Here is a 16,482-nt window from a genome sequence, read left to right on the forward strand (position 1 = left end):
ACTGTATTGTTACCAGAAATTAGTAAAGTACCGGCAAAAAAAAAAAAACCAAACCAAAACAAAAAAAAAACAAAAAAACAGGTTTATTTCAAAAGGCAGCTCTAATAATACAGTGTTCTCATTGGTTTCTTGTGCCTGGTTGTTACATAGTGCATTTATTGTTACTGGTGTAGACCAGTTATCAGCACTTCTCAAAAGAAAGAGTGGTAAACAGGGACTAGTAACATCCTGGATTTTTTTGATACGTTGTAGTATCAGCTATCCCTGCAAGAAGGACTAGAAAAGTTTTTCTAGATTTATGAAAGAGTCAACTATTTGATTGCCACTTATAAGAGTTACACCAGTGTGTATTTCAGATTTTAGGTGACAAGCTCTGGTGATATACTTCTAAATACTTCTAGAAAGAGAATGCTTTTGTAGCAGAAATGCTAAGTCTTGGCCTGAACCAGTGATTTAGCACCTGGTAGGAAGGCAGAGCTAACCCAGGGGAGCTCAGGTGCATACTATTTACCTGAGTAACTAGAAGATGTGTAGCCAGGATGCACCCTTTTCCAGACCTCGTTTAAGGGCTGGCAGTGGAGAAGAGGGTATCTTGTTGGAGTTCTCTGTACTTGAAGCCTTCTGACAGTAAGTGTTTTCTTTCCTTTGTTTCTGTGCCCATGGCTGTTGTATTTGAGCAAATCCCTGCTTTCTGTAGCCTTTGCTGCTCTGCTCTTATTGCTGTGCTTTCTATTGTGTTGTAGCTTCCAAAAAGCTACCATTTTATGGGAAAGTGATTAAAGTATCTTTAGGAAGAAGTTATCAGGTTAAAATAGGCCCAATCAGATGCTAATATACCAGTGACACTTGCTTTTACTTGTGAGTTGTGCAAAGGGTGGAGTTTGACCATGATCCTCTGTCATGAGGTAATAACATAACAATAATGTGCTAGGAGCAACTGATAAGGAAATACTAGATAGAAAAGTAGATGGGTTGGTTTTAAAGTTAAATCAATTAAGTTCACACATCTATTCCTCTGTTACTGTAAAACAGATAATTGGGATAATCTTTCTTTGCTTCCTTGGCAGTTCATTGGACAGTAGGTCCAATGGCACTTAATTGGGGAAGGATGACCTTCAAACCTCCTCACAGCAGGCTCCAGACAGTGAAGAGCCCAGCCAGTGTTCCCTTCCACACATTCTACTTATCAGCATTTGTACTCTATGAAAGCTCTTAGTCTTGTGTGGAGTGTTCACTTCAGTAATTGCAGTTTACAGCTTTCACTGCTGGGTGCTATACTGGAGAGCTTAAACCAAATGGTAATGTTATACTCTTTATGTTCTCTATTGGATCTGTGTAGGCATTTGGAATGGAAGGATTAATAGTAGCGTAGCAATGAAACTTTGGTTTGAGAGCTTATGAAAGGTTCTAGAAAAAGAGCTGTGAAAAATTAAGCCAATTATTTATCTGCAGGAATGTTTATGCCTGCAAAAAAACTTTAATTTTGAAAAAATAAGAAAAAAAAAAAAGTATCCTCTTTAGAAACTCTTTTCAGAGCATGACACTGCTTTTTTTTTTTTTTTTTTTTTTTTTTTCCTTCTTCTTTAAGGTTTCTCCCTTGTTTAAGTCAGACTAATTCTGCTTTTTTCACATTATTCTCCTGAGATATGCCCCACTGTTTTAATGATAAAATATGAAACAGACATTGGTTTTTTTGCTTTCTTTTAAGCTTCACCAAGAACTATGGATTTTGAATATTCAAATTAACCTTGAAATTCTTAGCATTGCCTTTTTTTTTTTTTTTTTTTTTTTTTTCTGACAGACTGAATGAGGAAAAAGCAGAGGCTTTGCTGGCAGGTAGTACTGAAACTGATCTAAAAGTTCTGCTAATAAGGCTCAAGAGAGTCAGGGAATGAGCAGTTTTGGATGAAAACAGGCATATGAGACACTGACACTTTTGTCTGTGTGGGGGAAGATTCTTAGCTGCTCAGCCCACACCACAGAGCTTGGCATTCAGCAGAGTTACTTATATGACATTTAAAACCAGATTCCTTAGAAAAAATAGCAACACTAGTAAGTGAAGGTGACATTTTCCTAAAAAAGAAATGAATACGAAGTTTCAGTGAGCTAGGATTCACTTCATCATATTTTTGGGGAAGGCAGAAAGGAAAGAAATGGATGGGTTTTTTTCAGTTTTCAAGTTAAGTTTTCAAATATTTGATTTGAAATGGACGTTACATTTTGAAATTAATTTAGTTGGTTTTTTGTTGTTGTTGTTGCTGTTTTTAAGGTTAAAACAAAAACAGAGGCTTTGCTTATACAGCTAACTTAAAAATATTCACCTTTAGGTTGTATAAGGATTATTTTCTCAGTGATTTTAAATACCTAGCACCATGCTTTTTGGAGAGCCTGATAAGAGCAGCACAGCCTGTCCTTGACTGAATTTCAGAATGTTCTTTTATGTTTCATAGTGTGTAAAGATACCTTTCCATAAAATTAAGAAAACAGCAGAGTAACAAAAATAACATTGCCCAGGAAAGATATGGTATGTGATCAAATACCTCTATTGTGCACTAGGTCTTCTGAAGATTGAGAGATAGGGAAATAACAGTGATGGGAACTGAGTGTTGTTCTACATGCCAAGAAGTCTCTTGCTAGTAAATACTGATCTATTTTTAGATTAAACCATTATTTTCCTTTTCTATGTGTTGTGGGACAAGAGAAGTTTGGATGGTTCTGACAGCTGGTTGCTGTCAGAGACTCAGATCTTTTTAATTAATATTTCTGGGAACAGCATTATGCCATATTCTGCAACTTCTTAAATACCCACCAGAGTATTTCTGTGCTGTTGTGCACCTTGTAGCTGTTTTATAGTCTCTAAAGTTCACTTTGCACCAGAGAAACCAGAAATAGGTTAATTAAGCTGTCTGTTTCATACACATATCACAAAATACTGGGTATATGACAGAATAGTTAGGTAGTGATAATAATCAGGCTTTCTGTATTTGGCACAGGAGTTTCTTGTTTGTTTTTGGAAATTTGTACTTGGGGGGAAAACCCTTCCTTCATTTAAACTTGTAATCATATTTATAGATATGTCATCACCATCTGTCCCCCGGTAAAAATTATTTTATCTAGGCCAGAGGCTGCAACAAGAAAATCTTAGACTGTTTGGTTTAGTAAACTCGTCACTTACCTTTTTCACATGCTAAACAACTCATTAGTATTGATAAATTTTCATCTGGTATAAATAAATTGGATTGTGAAACAGTTACTACTGTGGTAACAGTAGTGTTCATTTAGTCTGGTTTGTATATGTATTCTGCTATTTAACCCCAGTCAGCTTGAAGTGAAGTGTGGTATATGAGCGTTATTTTCTTTCCATTGATTGAGAGACAGAAAGATATGGTGCAGAAGACTTGAGACACTACCCTGCCAAGAAAATTATGGTTAGAAAGAAAACTTCTTCCTTTTTTTTTTTTTTTTTTTTTTTTGCCCTAAAATGCAGACTTCAGATCAGTATATTATCACTTTTTACTCCTCATGTCATTAAAGCGTCTGTCTTGTAAGCTTTTGAAATTAATTCCAGTGGCTCTGGCTGGGCAAATTTAATCCTTGTTGTGGGCACCCTTTGCATGATGTCATTCTCATCATGACTTTTAAGGTATGCTCATTTGGTGATGAAGGCATCAGAATAGAAAAGATGTTCAAGTTAGCTGTTAGAAACTTTTTACCACAAATGTCTTTTGTGAATTTTATTTGACTCTTTAAAAATACTAGTTATTCAGACACAGTTGAATGGTGATCATTGAGTAAATCTAGGGATTACATAATTTCCTGTGTTTTCAGCATCTGTATGAACAGAATCCCCATCTATAAGAAATGCAGAACAAACATAACAAAGGATTGTATTGCGGTGATAATAGATATAACAAGAAAATGAATCAGAGTATTAGAAGGATGTCAAAAGCTGTATGCAATAAATCTTCTCATCTAAAATTATCTATACATGTAAAGTAATGGATTAAGAAACTAGTGTTTTGGAACGAATTAAAACACAATTCACACATCTGATTTAGCTGCTTTGTTAGATATAAAGATGTCTTTGTAGATCTAAGTGACCCTGTCCAGTGAATACTTATCTTTTTGTTTACAACACTAGAGATACTGCTTTTTCCTGTGTACTTCACAAAACTTCATTGGTCTGTAGTCCACACTTACTCTAAAATGTTGACTGATTCTAAGCTATTTCTCTTCAAAAGTCCATGTACAATTACCTCACCAGTGTAGTTATAATAAGTGAGTATTTCTGTCATATATACCAGAATGTCTTACTGACAAGTATTATTATTATGTATTACTGAATTAAGGATCAGTATGCACAAGGCCTTAAAACATGTAGGGTCTGAAATCAAATCAAGAAGCTTTGACTTCTGCAACACTCAATACTTAAAATCTGCATGAAACTCACTTAAGAAATCCAAATGTTGCATCCTTAATACAGGAGAGATGTAGATGTGTTAGAGGCCATCCAGAGGAAGGCCACAAAAATGAGCTAAGGAATGGAACACCTCCCCTTTGAGGACAGACTGAGAGAGCTGGGGCTGTTCAGCCTGGAGAAGAGAAGGCTTTAGAGACACCTGATTCCATCCTCTCAGTATCTAAAGCAGGGCTTTAAAAAAGAAGGGGGCAGACTCTTTAGCAGTGTCTGTGGTAACAAGACAAGGGGAGACAGTTTCAATCTAAAGGAGGGAAGATTTAGATTGGAATAAGGAAGAAGATTTTTACTATGAGTGTGGTAAGGCCCTTGTACAGGTTGTCCAGAGAGGTAGTGGTTGCCTTGTCCCTGGAGACGGTCAATGTCAGGCTGGACAGGGCTCTGAGGAACTTGTGCTGGCCATACAATTCCCTGCTGAATGAAGGCAGTTGGACTGGATAACTTGAAAGGCTCCCTTGTGCTAATGTAAATGGCTATAGCTAAGTGGAAGAAATCAAGACAACTGTGTTCTTTATTGCTTTTCAGGAACTGTCTTGATGCCCTGTGTTTCATTAGAATTTGTTTTTAACTCTTATTGCTATTAAGATGCTAGTAATCTTAACAATGTAACTATTTTTCTTCTTTAAGCTTTTATTACCGAAAACTCTCAAGTAACCAAATGTTTGACTCAGAAATCACTTCCAAACAGGTCCTACAGCCCAAGTATTTGTCCGTATGCTCAAACAAAAGAGCCTTCAGTGAAATTTATACCACTATAATTAGATAAATATTGTGCCAGCCTAATGGTTATATTGAATTCATTATTTTTGGAACTGGAAGGTGTTCAGAGATGGCTTATGGGGCGTGAAGTCTCCCTTCGTAACAAAAGTATCTACTTATGTACCAAGTATCTACTTATGCAGCTTGAAGGAGAGGATAAGAAGGGGCTCTCTGCTCCCACATAGGATCAGAGGTGTGGTGACTGCCTGTGAGGACTCCAGGTGTGTGGGGTATGTTGCCCTTGACAGGGTACACTGTTGGTAGGTTACTGTTCATGTTGTGCCCTGATAAAATTTTCAACTATGTTTGTGTCATACGGCTGGTAGGTAGTATAATTTGTAGTTATGCTGTACAGAATCTGGAGGCTGCAATGGTGCACGATGTCAAGGTCTTCAGGGGAGAATTTTTGGAGTTTGATTTTCTTCCCGGCTGGCATTTTTAATGTCAAGTTTACTGGCTTAAGTTCAGGTTGTAGGACAAATCCTGGATGCATGAATGAAAGATGAATGAATGTGACCTTTTCTGGAATAGGAGACCTTGAGGTTTTCCTCTGCAATAAGAGGATTTGTATTTGATTTCCCTGATGAAAGATTTATTTCTGTAAAGATTATTGTTAAGAAAGAACACAACTGCATCCTGCCTGCTGTTTTACTAAGCAATTTCTATGGGCATCTGTCCTTGTTAGACACTCTTGAGAATTAGAGGGAGAGGAAAAGGGAAGATTGCATTGATCCTGAATGTCGTGTGCCTGTCAGTTGTTTCTGTAAGGAGTCACTTCATGTAACATAGGAACTAACACTAACCTTTGTAATTGGTTGCTCATTGATTGTTCTCAGGATATACATAGCAGTTTCTTTGTGGTTTTGTTTGTTTGTTTGTTTGTTTTGTTTTTAATATATATAGAGGAGGAAAGGACTTCAATTATATCACTTAAACAAAGTTCAGGATTTATCCAAAGGAGACTGGAAATAGTGGTGGGGAAAACGCTCCCAGCTTATGTTCTCTTCTGGGGAAAGCTGGTTTGCTAGAGAGATATAATTTTTACCTAAGACCTACCCATGTTTGTTTGTTTTTTTAAATGTAGGATATACTCACAAACATTGCTGTGACATCCAGAAGCTCAGAAATGATTACTTTAAGTAATCACAGGTGACAGTTCATTTCTTGGAGCCAGGTGGCTTGGATCCACACTGAACTGTCCTCCATATCAGTCTGGAATAACCTGGAAATAAGCTTAAAGTTCAGACTAATCTTTGTGTTGAAAACAGCCATTTTAATGCATTAAGCATGACAACAGCTTATACAAGTCAATAAATGTGAGCGTATGTGTTACTACATTGTAGTTAATATATGTTTGAGTTGAAAATTCACTTCTAGTTAGTTTTACATGCAGGATTTTTCTAGAATCAAAAAAGAAAACCATCTTAGATGTAAAGTTAAGAATGATAGCATTATAATTGGAACCTTAATATATGAAAAAAAATATTAACATATCTAAGCAAAAGAAAAAGAAGAATGATGTTAGTGCATGAAAAAAATATAGTAGTAAGAATGAAGTTTAAATTTTCCTTGTATCTTGCCCTTTTCCTGGTGTTATTGTCACTTTTCCACTAGTCCTCTCTATTCCAAGGCTGCTGGCAGGGTGTAAAAGGGAGAATAAGTCATTAACATCCTGTGCCCTTTGCTTCAAGTAAAATAGTGTTGCTTTCCTCTTCCTTCCTCTGGAATCTGCTTAGGGTCATTTTATGTATTTTCTAATGCACGTTTACAGCTTATTCTTTCCTCATTGTTTTCTAAGTTTATGCTGTTTGAATTTGAATTTTATTATAAATGTTGTTTTTTGTTTGTTTGTTTTCCTAATAGAAGTTATTCATATTTTATTCTCTTTGTTTCTTCTACAATTGTTTCTCTTGGTCTATAGGTCTGCAGTTTATTGTCTGGCCACTAATGATTTTGTAGTTGTCCCCCCTTAGTGGCCTATATCCTACCATCCTGTTCTTGTGCTCCTCATGTTCTCTGCTTCTTTAGCTCTTGCCTGCCACACCAGGCCACTGTTTCTTCAAACTGAGGTTTTCTTTTCTGTAAGAAATTCATTATTCTGTACAGAAGAATTACTCTGTTGTTATCTGTACAAAAACTATGATTCTAACCCAGAAAAAAATAAAAATTTAGTTATTCTTAGTCAATTTTTCATGTGATGAACTTCTGTTACAGCTAAACCAACTAACAGCAAAGCTGCAGAGAGGTCATGATGAGTGCAGAGCAAGCTGACAGTCCTTGGAATAAGGGCTTTACAAACTCAATACATGCCTGAGGCTAGTAGCTGGCACTGGCAATACTGCATCACTGGTCTGTCTTGTTTCCTGATGGGAAACCGCCTATACTTAGTTAGAGATGCTGCAGGCCATTTAATAGATCAGCTGGAAAAATAACAATATCACTCATACGCCTGAACACTTCAACACTGGAGGGAATAGTTCAGTATGATTCAATACTAAATACATTGGAGTCATTTCTTTTTCTCACTTCTAACTGTGAAGTAATACCTAGAAGGCTGCACCTCAACATTCTAAAATACAAATGGAAGATTAATGAAAGGAATCAATTACTGATCTGAGATGGATATCCTAAACTAGAGTTTATTTTTGTGTTCTCAACAACAGAGTAGATTAAAAATAATAATTATATCTCTGGAGAGGTCAGCATTTCATGTAAGCAATCACTGTGCCAAATTTCGCCCTTAGTGGAGGACAAACTGGCATCAACAGATTGGTATGACTTTCCTCATTAAAAATGAAATCAATTTCAAAAGAACAGATTGGATTTTATTTCTGCTAGAGAACTGAAATCTTACCACTAGTCATGAGACTATCAAAGCAGCTACAGCCTCTCATGGTCAAGAAAGAATTCACTGAAGATTGAAAAGAAGTCTCTAGAGGACATCTGACAAACTTTGTTCAGATATTAAGGTTTTGTGAGAGTAATAAAAATCATATAGTGAGCAGAAAGCTAGAGCTTCCTTTTCTGTAACTCATTCCATATTCACAAGATTGTATGAGAGCAGACCAAATTACACGCATACTGGTATGTAAAGATGATGGTTGCAGGGAAGTAATCTCTGGCTTGTTTGATGGAGTACTTTAACATAACATCCTCTGAAATCTTGGGGGGAACTCTTAAACTAGAGCAGTCGGAAGAAGCTGGTGTGTGTCTTGTTCCCTTTGTAGGTAAATATATGCACATATCATGACATTCCATTCAATACTGATTAATGAAGCTTGGCAATTTTATAGACACTTTTTACATATGGCATCGCAGACGGTTGTTTCTCAAGTTGTGTTGGAAAGAGACATCTTGTGACATTGACTAGATGTGTCAAACAGAAGTAACATTGTAAATATAAGATGTATGCTAACCAGAAAATATCTATGGCATAAACTGCCTGGCAGCTGTTATATTCTGATAGAGTCCCTGGAGAGAATGTTTAATGTCCCATATTTCCTTAGAAACTTCAAATAGAATAGCGCAAATACAGTTCTTGGCAAAGTGGCGAAAATAAATGTTCCAAAAATATCACTGTTTTTCATTTTTTCCTCTCAAATAACCTTCCTTATATTCAAAAACAATGAGAATTTCCTGTGTGACCAACTGGAAAGGTAATTTAAATTAATGTGTTGATATCTGCTTGAATATTGTTTGGGAGTGAATATTGGCAAATTGACTTTTTTTTTTTTTTTTTTTTTTTTTTTAAGTTGCTTTTGTACAGAACAGGGTAACAGGGTCCTCCTTTTTTATTATTTATTTATTTATTTATTTATTTATTATTTTCTCTCAGTGGAAATGCTGATTTATTTTCTTCCTTCAATTTTTACCCTTTTCTTTATGATAGTTTTTGACCGTATGCTGCTTTTTTGTATTTCATACATTTTCTGAGGGTAAAAATGTTACAAATATGGTTAACTTTGGAACGCTAATAAAATAAAGGTAGGCACTGGGTTCAAGTGTCACAGAATTGTCAAAGGCAGTAAATAATTTTCATGTAGTATGTGTTCTTTGTATGCAACCTAAACATTTATTTGCCTGAGGAACTAAATCCTTAAACAAGGTTAGCTGTGTTACTTACAGCATAATTTATGAGATTTAAAACATTGTGTTTACTCTAAAAGTATTGATAATTGCATGGATTAACCATGGATTTGCTGGCTTTGATATCAAGTGAAAAAGAGCAGGTAGAAAACAGTGCCCGCAACTATCTGGAAAATACCTGATGTAATATACTGTTTTTGTTTTTTTTTTACTGAAGGACAGAAAGTATTCCTTGTGCTTGCTGGCCTGGATCCTTCTTTACCTGGTAGTATTTCTCCTGTTTTATGAAATTTTCAAGCATACTATAGGGAAGGCTGTGACAGCTTACTGATTCTTGTTAGTGAAAAGGTTGTTATATCTTCCAGTCTAGATTTGTTAACTCTGTGCCTTGTAATTGTAGTCATACTCCTTGTGCTACATTAAGCTCTCTTTCTATCTCATTAAAGTAATATGCAATGTGTTACTATTTTTCCTTTAGGAAATTCACTCTTGAAATGAAGCTGAGATTTATCAGTCATGTTAATGTTTTTTTGTTATTGTTGTTTTCAGGTATTTGTGAGCTTTCTTTCAGGTAAGTATGAATCCGTTAATGTATGGCAAATAGACAAATATTTTCTTTTTCCTTCTTTCATTTTGTTTAGCTTGTTTAGACTATATTTGACAATAATAAGCAAAACAACTGTGATGTGGGCAAGAAGATTAAATAAAGAAAAATACTGTCACTGAATTTATTTATGAATGGCTAAAAATCTGTTTCAGTTCAACTAGCAGTTTGTTGAATGTGGGAAAAAAAGTATTAACTTAAAGCAAGAGTACTCTGAAATTCAGGAATTCTTCAGAGGATGTAAGGGAAAGTGTATTCTACTTTATACTAAGATAATGGGGTTGTGAAAAGTAATACACAAGTCTTTTTTTTTCTTCTCTTTTTGAGTCTGCCCTTTAAAACAGGATTTTAAAACACAATTTCATTTCACTAATAGCCAAAATAAAACTGCAGATTTAACATAATAGATTAGAATATTTGTTACTGTGTGAGATTTAAGTGTAGTGGTCAGGAATATAAAGGAAACAAAATATTTATGTCTCCGGGATTCTAGTTAGAGTTAACTTCCTAGATGTCTCTACTAGTGCATTTTATTTTTATCCTGCTTTCAGATTTGGACTACTGAAATAACTAAAGCTGAACTGATCTCACTTCTAGAAGAATCTGAGAGCTTTCCTCTTTGACTAGGAAACTGAATGATTGGGCTTTATATTTCACAGGCTTTATGCTGCCCTCTGGACATTTTTTTACTAGATGTATGCGATGAAGTAGCTTTTAAAATATGAATGTCTCACCAAATCTTGGGTACTGTTTATTTGAAAGTACTTTAGAAAATGCAGACATTATAAAACAGAAATAAAATTTCTATGTCTTTTTCTTTCTCTCTTTGTTGACAGTGACACAGCCTCTCTTTTCTATTTGAGTTCTCTTTTCTCTCTGGTTTTTAATTTCCTTTTAAAGGCAGTCTCTCTTCTGTCATATCTTGTTTTTAGCATGCAACATGCAGAATAGGTGAAATCAAATTAAACAGGTTTGGAGACTTATTTCAGGAGAAATAAATAACCCACAACCACTAAGATGTAGTCTCAAAAGCTCTGTGAAAGAAAGAAACACAATTATTGCAAAGAAATAACCTAGAAGAATGCAAAGAAAAAAACTGAAGACTTCATCCTTGCATGTATTCATAATGCCAATCAACTGCCCTGCTTGTGTGTGCCTTCTCTGCCAGCAACACTCAATCTGCTGGCTGTGAGCATCTATACTATCAAATCTCTGCCCTTTCTCATCCTCCACTTTAAGTCACTTCAGCCCTTTATTGCTTCTTGAACACATTTTCATTATGGTATGATTCACTGTGATATTTTGAACGAGCCATTTGTCTGATGTTTCACATGAATCAGTCCATACAATCTCCTCCTAGTCTTACATCTTTTGTCATATAGCTTATTCCACCTAAGATAACCTCCTCCACACAAAACAAATTCTTCCACCACAATTCTTTTTCTATTATTATTTATCCTTATTTGTCATCAGCAGTAGTTTTCTTCTGTTACTGTCTTCCACTACCTTCTATAAAAAGTACTATTTCTTTATACAGTTTCAGTTTACATATTTAGAAGAGAGAAGGTGTGGGTCAGATGTCCAGCCTAGATGTACTTCAGAAAAAATTAGGGTATGACCTATGAATTACATCGTTAGTTCTTGTAGTCTATGTGCTTCAAGTTAAGTTGTACAAATCTCAGAGGGTCATGGTCAGTGGCACAGAGTTTAGCTAGAGGCTTGTAATTAGTTGTGTTCCCCAGGGGTCAGTGCTGAGTCCTGTCTGATTTGATTTACTTGTCAGTGATCTAGATGAAGGGATGGAATCCAGCCTCAGAAAGTTTGCTGATGGTACAAAGCCTGGAGGAGTGGCTGACATACCAGAGATCTGTGCTTCCATTCACTGAGACTTGGACAGTTTGAGACTTTGGTGGGGAGGAATCTGATGAACTTCAACCAAAACACTTGTAGAGTCCTACTCCTGGGAAGGAATAACTAAACACATCAGTACAGGTTAGGGCCTGACCTGCTCAAAAGGAGCTCTGAGGAGAAGGACCTGGGGGTCCTGGTGGATAACAGTTTGGCCATGTGTCAGTGGTGTGTACCTGTGGTCAAGAAAAACAGTGGGATCCTAGGATGGATTAAAAGGAATGTATCCAGCAGGTCAAGGGAGGTGATCCTCTCCCTCTACTCTGCCCTGGTGAGGCCACATCTGAAATACTATGTTCAGTTTGAATGAGACAAAGAACTTCTAGAGACAGTCCAGTGGAGAGCCGCAAAGATGAAGACTAGTCTGGAGTATCTCCTATATAAGGAAAGACTGACAGACCTGGGCCTGTCCAGCTTGGAGAAGAGAAGGCTGAGGAGGGAATTCAAGTTGTTTATCTTAAGCGTGGGAGTCAAGTTGATGGAGGCAGGCTCTTTTCAGTGCATATGAAAAATGGGCAACAGATCAAAACTGGAATGTAGCAAGTTCCACACAAACAGGCTTCCCAGAGTGGTTGTAGAATCTCTTGTTGTGGAAACTCTTGGCTTTGCCTCAAGTCAGAAAGAGTGCACAGGAATCTTAGCTGGTATGAGCTGCCTCCTTAGTGCCACCACAGCATGCCTGAGGATATACACCCAGCAGATGGTGTCTTGAGCAAAAAAGAGACATCCCTTCTCCAGAAGAACTGTGGTGTTTTGTTGTTTTGTTGTTTTGTTTTTGTTGTTGCTTTTTTTTTTTTTTTTTTTTTTTTTTTTTTTTTTTTTTTTTTTAATTCCCACCTCATTAATCCCCAAAGATTTACAATTAGGGTTTTTTCTTTGCATTCTCTTCTTCTTCTGGGTCTTCTAAGCATATCTCTCTTTCTTCCTCTCTCTTCCCCCTCTTCTCTAAACTGAATAATATTCTGTTCAAAGAAGTAAAAAAACTGTTGGACTGAAAGAAAAAGCAGTTTAAGTGTTTGAGAATGTCTCTCTCCAGACCCATAGGAACTGTCACAGCGGTCAGGAGGTAACCTGGCACATGTGGGAGAAAAGGCTCTCATAAGTTAGCTGTGATTACTGTTCATTCCTGCAGAGGCATTCCCTTATCAGAGATAGTTGTTTTGGTTTTCAAACAACTGATTTTTATTTTATTTTTTAAATTATTGTGTCTAGGAAGCAAGAGGTAAAAGAATCTGGTATGGTAATTTGAGTGCATTAGTAATTTATTTGTTTATTTCTTTTGTTTTGTTTTGAGATAGCAGTGCCATTGCATTACTTACCATATTTGCATACCTTTCAGGGGATTTTGCACAAACTAATGAGTGTCCTGTATGAATAGGGATGCATTAAGATACTAATGCATGGTTTTATTATATTCTGTAAAATGAAATCGGCAAGCAGGAGCCACCACATCTGTAAGCCTCTTCATTTTTGGCTATGACTGCAAAATGAATACAGATTGGAATTACAAATCATTAACTGTGTGTGTGGCCCCCACTTCAATTCATGCATTCAGAAATGCACAATTGCATACTCACAGATTATATGCATGAAAACAAAAGGTAGAGTCATGGCTTTCTTGTTTTTAATGTTACGAGTAGCATGCATTATAAGTGTAGATCCAAAGCTACTGGTCTACTCCTGGTGTAATTCTCAGAGCTCATGGAATTGCATAAGTTCCCTTGGCCATTGGAAGATGAGGCACTCCAGTTGTATGTAGCTGTAGTACAAAAAGAGATCTTCAGACTTTAGAGGATTACTTTGATTTTTCACTTGAAAATGTTGCCTGTCACTTTAGTGTGGTGATCTCCTAATACTCCAAGATAGTGAGGAGAAATTCAAAGCAGAAACTCTGGATGCATTCATTAGTCTCCTGGAGTTTCTTAGTATCTCCAGCAGCTGAAGGAGCTGCCAGCCAGTAAATGGTAAATGCAGGTATTTTCCTTATACCTTCAAATCAGACTGTGTCCCCAGAGACTCACCTTCAGATCTGAATCTGAGCATGTTATGTTATCTGAGTTGTGTTTGATCTCTTGTCACTTGTATGTTCAGGCCTGGATTCAGACCAGAACCCTACTTCTGATTGGTACTTCAAGTTTGTGTGATACAAGGTGTGGTGTAGATTGATGGCAAGGAAAAGAGAAACTGGGTGCTTCAGCACTAAAAAATGGTACTGAAGAATTTTTTTTCAGCCTTTTTGAAATATAAGCAGGTAAAGAAACATCTAACTTGAGCTGGATATGATCAGGTAATAATGACTGTATCTTATGCTAGATGCAGTACTGTCAGTAATGCTGAAATGCTTGTCTCTGCTTAAGCTGTTATGATTCCTGCTCTCTAGTACTGGCAGCAGCAATTATTTGTCCACAAGAACACAACTTTTCTTCCATTATATTTGTTTGTTTCCTTATTCTTTCTGCCTGGGGAAGCTGTGGTGCTTGAAGGAGGTGATGGCTCATCTCTACAGATGATAGCAGCCCAGATTCCAGCCTCTGAATCTCTCCACCCTTCATATATTTCAGGTACTGAAAGTCTGACTCTCATGCTGTTGAAATAGTATATCGTGTTTCTTGTATGTAGGTGAGGGGAAGAGATTTTCACTGTAACCCATAAGTTATTTAATAACTTTTTTTTTTGTGGTCATGGAGGATTAAGCCTAATAACTCACTTGGCCTTTCACAGATCTATCTTCCCAGGTCATTTTCATGCTTTACTTATTTCTGGTCATAAATAGAAATAACCAGAAACAAATAAGACAAGCTTGCCAAGGTAGTAGTGAGTCACATAGGAGATTAAACTATCTTAACATAAAAATTGTATACTTCTCTCCCTTTTATTGCTCATGTTTTTTGGTGCCTTGGGATGAATTTGTTCTGCTGTGATACTGTTACTTGGATTCTACTCTTTAAGCAAGGATGCTGCTTCATGTATGGAAAGCTCTGGCTATTATTCTGTGGCTAACAGCCATGCTACCCTTGAGCTGTAAACAAACATGCAATTAGTAGACCTAGATTTCCTTATTCTAAATTATGCTTTGAATGCAGACAGTGAGAGAAGCTGTTCCAGGTGATGAGCAGTTATATACCCTATCTTCTCCCTTGCCAATGTGCTTTTAGAGAATGTCATTCTGTACAGAATCTGGATTAGCATATTTTAACTCTGAATATCTATACCATTTTGCATGCTGTCCATATGAAAGATAACAAAGGACTAAAGACTGGAATGTCCTCCTACATCAGAAAAGAACTTTAATTGAAAAAGGGAATTTGTTTCTTTGGAAACATAAGAGGGCTTTTAGCAGCCTGTTAACTCATGAAGTGGTACTAAGAATGATCATATTTTAGTAGTAGTAGCAATAATTATATTAAGTAAAAAGTTATTTAAATAGCCTGTCCTAAAGCCAGTAGAACCTTTTGGTAAATAACTTCCTATGATTGGATCCCAGCCAATCTTAAAAAAAAAAAGAATGTAGGACCTTTTTCACTGCCTTTTCTTCATGTGTGGGAACTTCTTTTGCTTTAAACATTACGGTCTGTCTTCTAGTTCGCCTCCATCTTCCCTTTAATACACTCTTGTATTTCTATGTCTCTGAAGTGTTCTTCAGTGACTAAATCATCCCACACACAAAGTCCTGTGCAGGCACAATGGGGAATCAAGGGATGGGAAGGCACAACCCAAGGGGAGCATAAGGATGCTGAGTGCAATATAGTTTTTTCATTTGGAGAAATACATAAAAATGCAGCAAATATTTATGGATATGTTGTTCCTTGAGAAATATCAGGCAAGGTAATGGTATAAGAATTTATTATAGGGATAATAAATAATGTCTATTATAAATAAGAGTTGGAGCCATAAACATCACTCTTCAGCTACCTGCAAGCATCTTCATTACTCCATTTTCCTAAAGGGTGATGAAGAATACATTATTTATTGTAAAACTCATGTTATATCTAGTTTTAACTAGCTTCTGAAAAGAAGCTCAGACCAATCTTTAAATTCATAGCTACAGGTATCTGTAAGCTCTAAGAAACAGTGCAATTAATGAGATTTGGATGTCTGCCCATCAGGTTGGATTGCATCTCTCTAGAGAGAAAAAACAGATCTGTTTTCATCTCAGGAGATACAGAGAGACTGTGAATTGCTTCAGAGCAGCACAGAGTTGCCCATGAAAGCGAAGTGTTTCTGTTTCTTCCTCTAGAGCAGAGCAATTGGTGCTGAATGGCATGGAAAATAGCTACTGGAAAGCAGAGCGCTTTGAAATCTAAAGATACAACAAGCAGGAACAACCTGGTAAGTGTTATTTGTGCATAGGCACCACAACAGTTTTCAGCCTCAGAAACATTATCACTGTTGTTAAGTACTTGTAGATGCATTTATTTAGTTAATGACAGCATCAGACCACAGCTACTCCTGTTAATACTTGCAGCTATTGCTGGTGAACAACTGCATCAGGATAAGTAGACAGCTACTAACAGCAAATATTACTGTACCTCCTTATTACTTCTAGTTCAGCAGAGCATAACAGCTGTATCTCTATGCTGACAGAAAAGATAATAACAAGCCTTAATGGATCCAACTGTTGAACATGCAGTCTTCTTTTGGCACTGTA

General features: G+C 36.5%; 1 long non-coding RNA gene across 1 annotated transcript; it reads left to right on the plus strand.

The window, feature by feature from the left end:
- Positions 1-546: 546 nt before the first annotated feature.
- LOC140250733 (uncharacterized) lies at positions 547-16,165 on the plus strand. The gene is made up of 5 exons (XR_011903248.1): positions 547-627; positions 9,540-9,587; positions 9,872-9,893; positions 14,303-14,395; positions 16,072-16,165. It is a non-coding gene; the product is annotated as an uncharacterized lncRNA (long non-coding RNA).
- Positions 16,166-16,482: the final 317 nt, after the last annotated feature.

Source organism: Excalfactoria chinensis, chromosome 3 (genome assembly GCF_039878825.1).
Source record: "Excalfactoria chinensis isolate bCotChi1 chromosome 3, bCotChi1.hap2, whole genome shotgun sequence".
Taxonomy (NCBI): Eukaryota; Metazoa; Chordata; class Aves; order Galliformes; family Phasianidae; genus Excalfactoria; species Excalfactoria chinensis.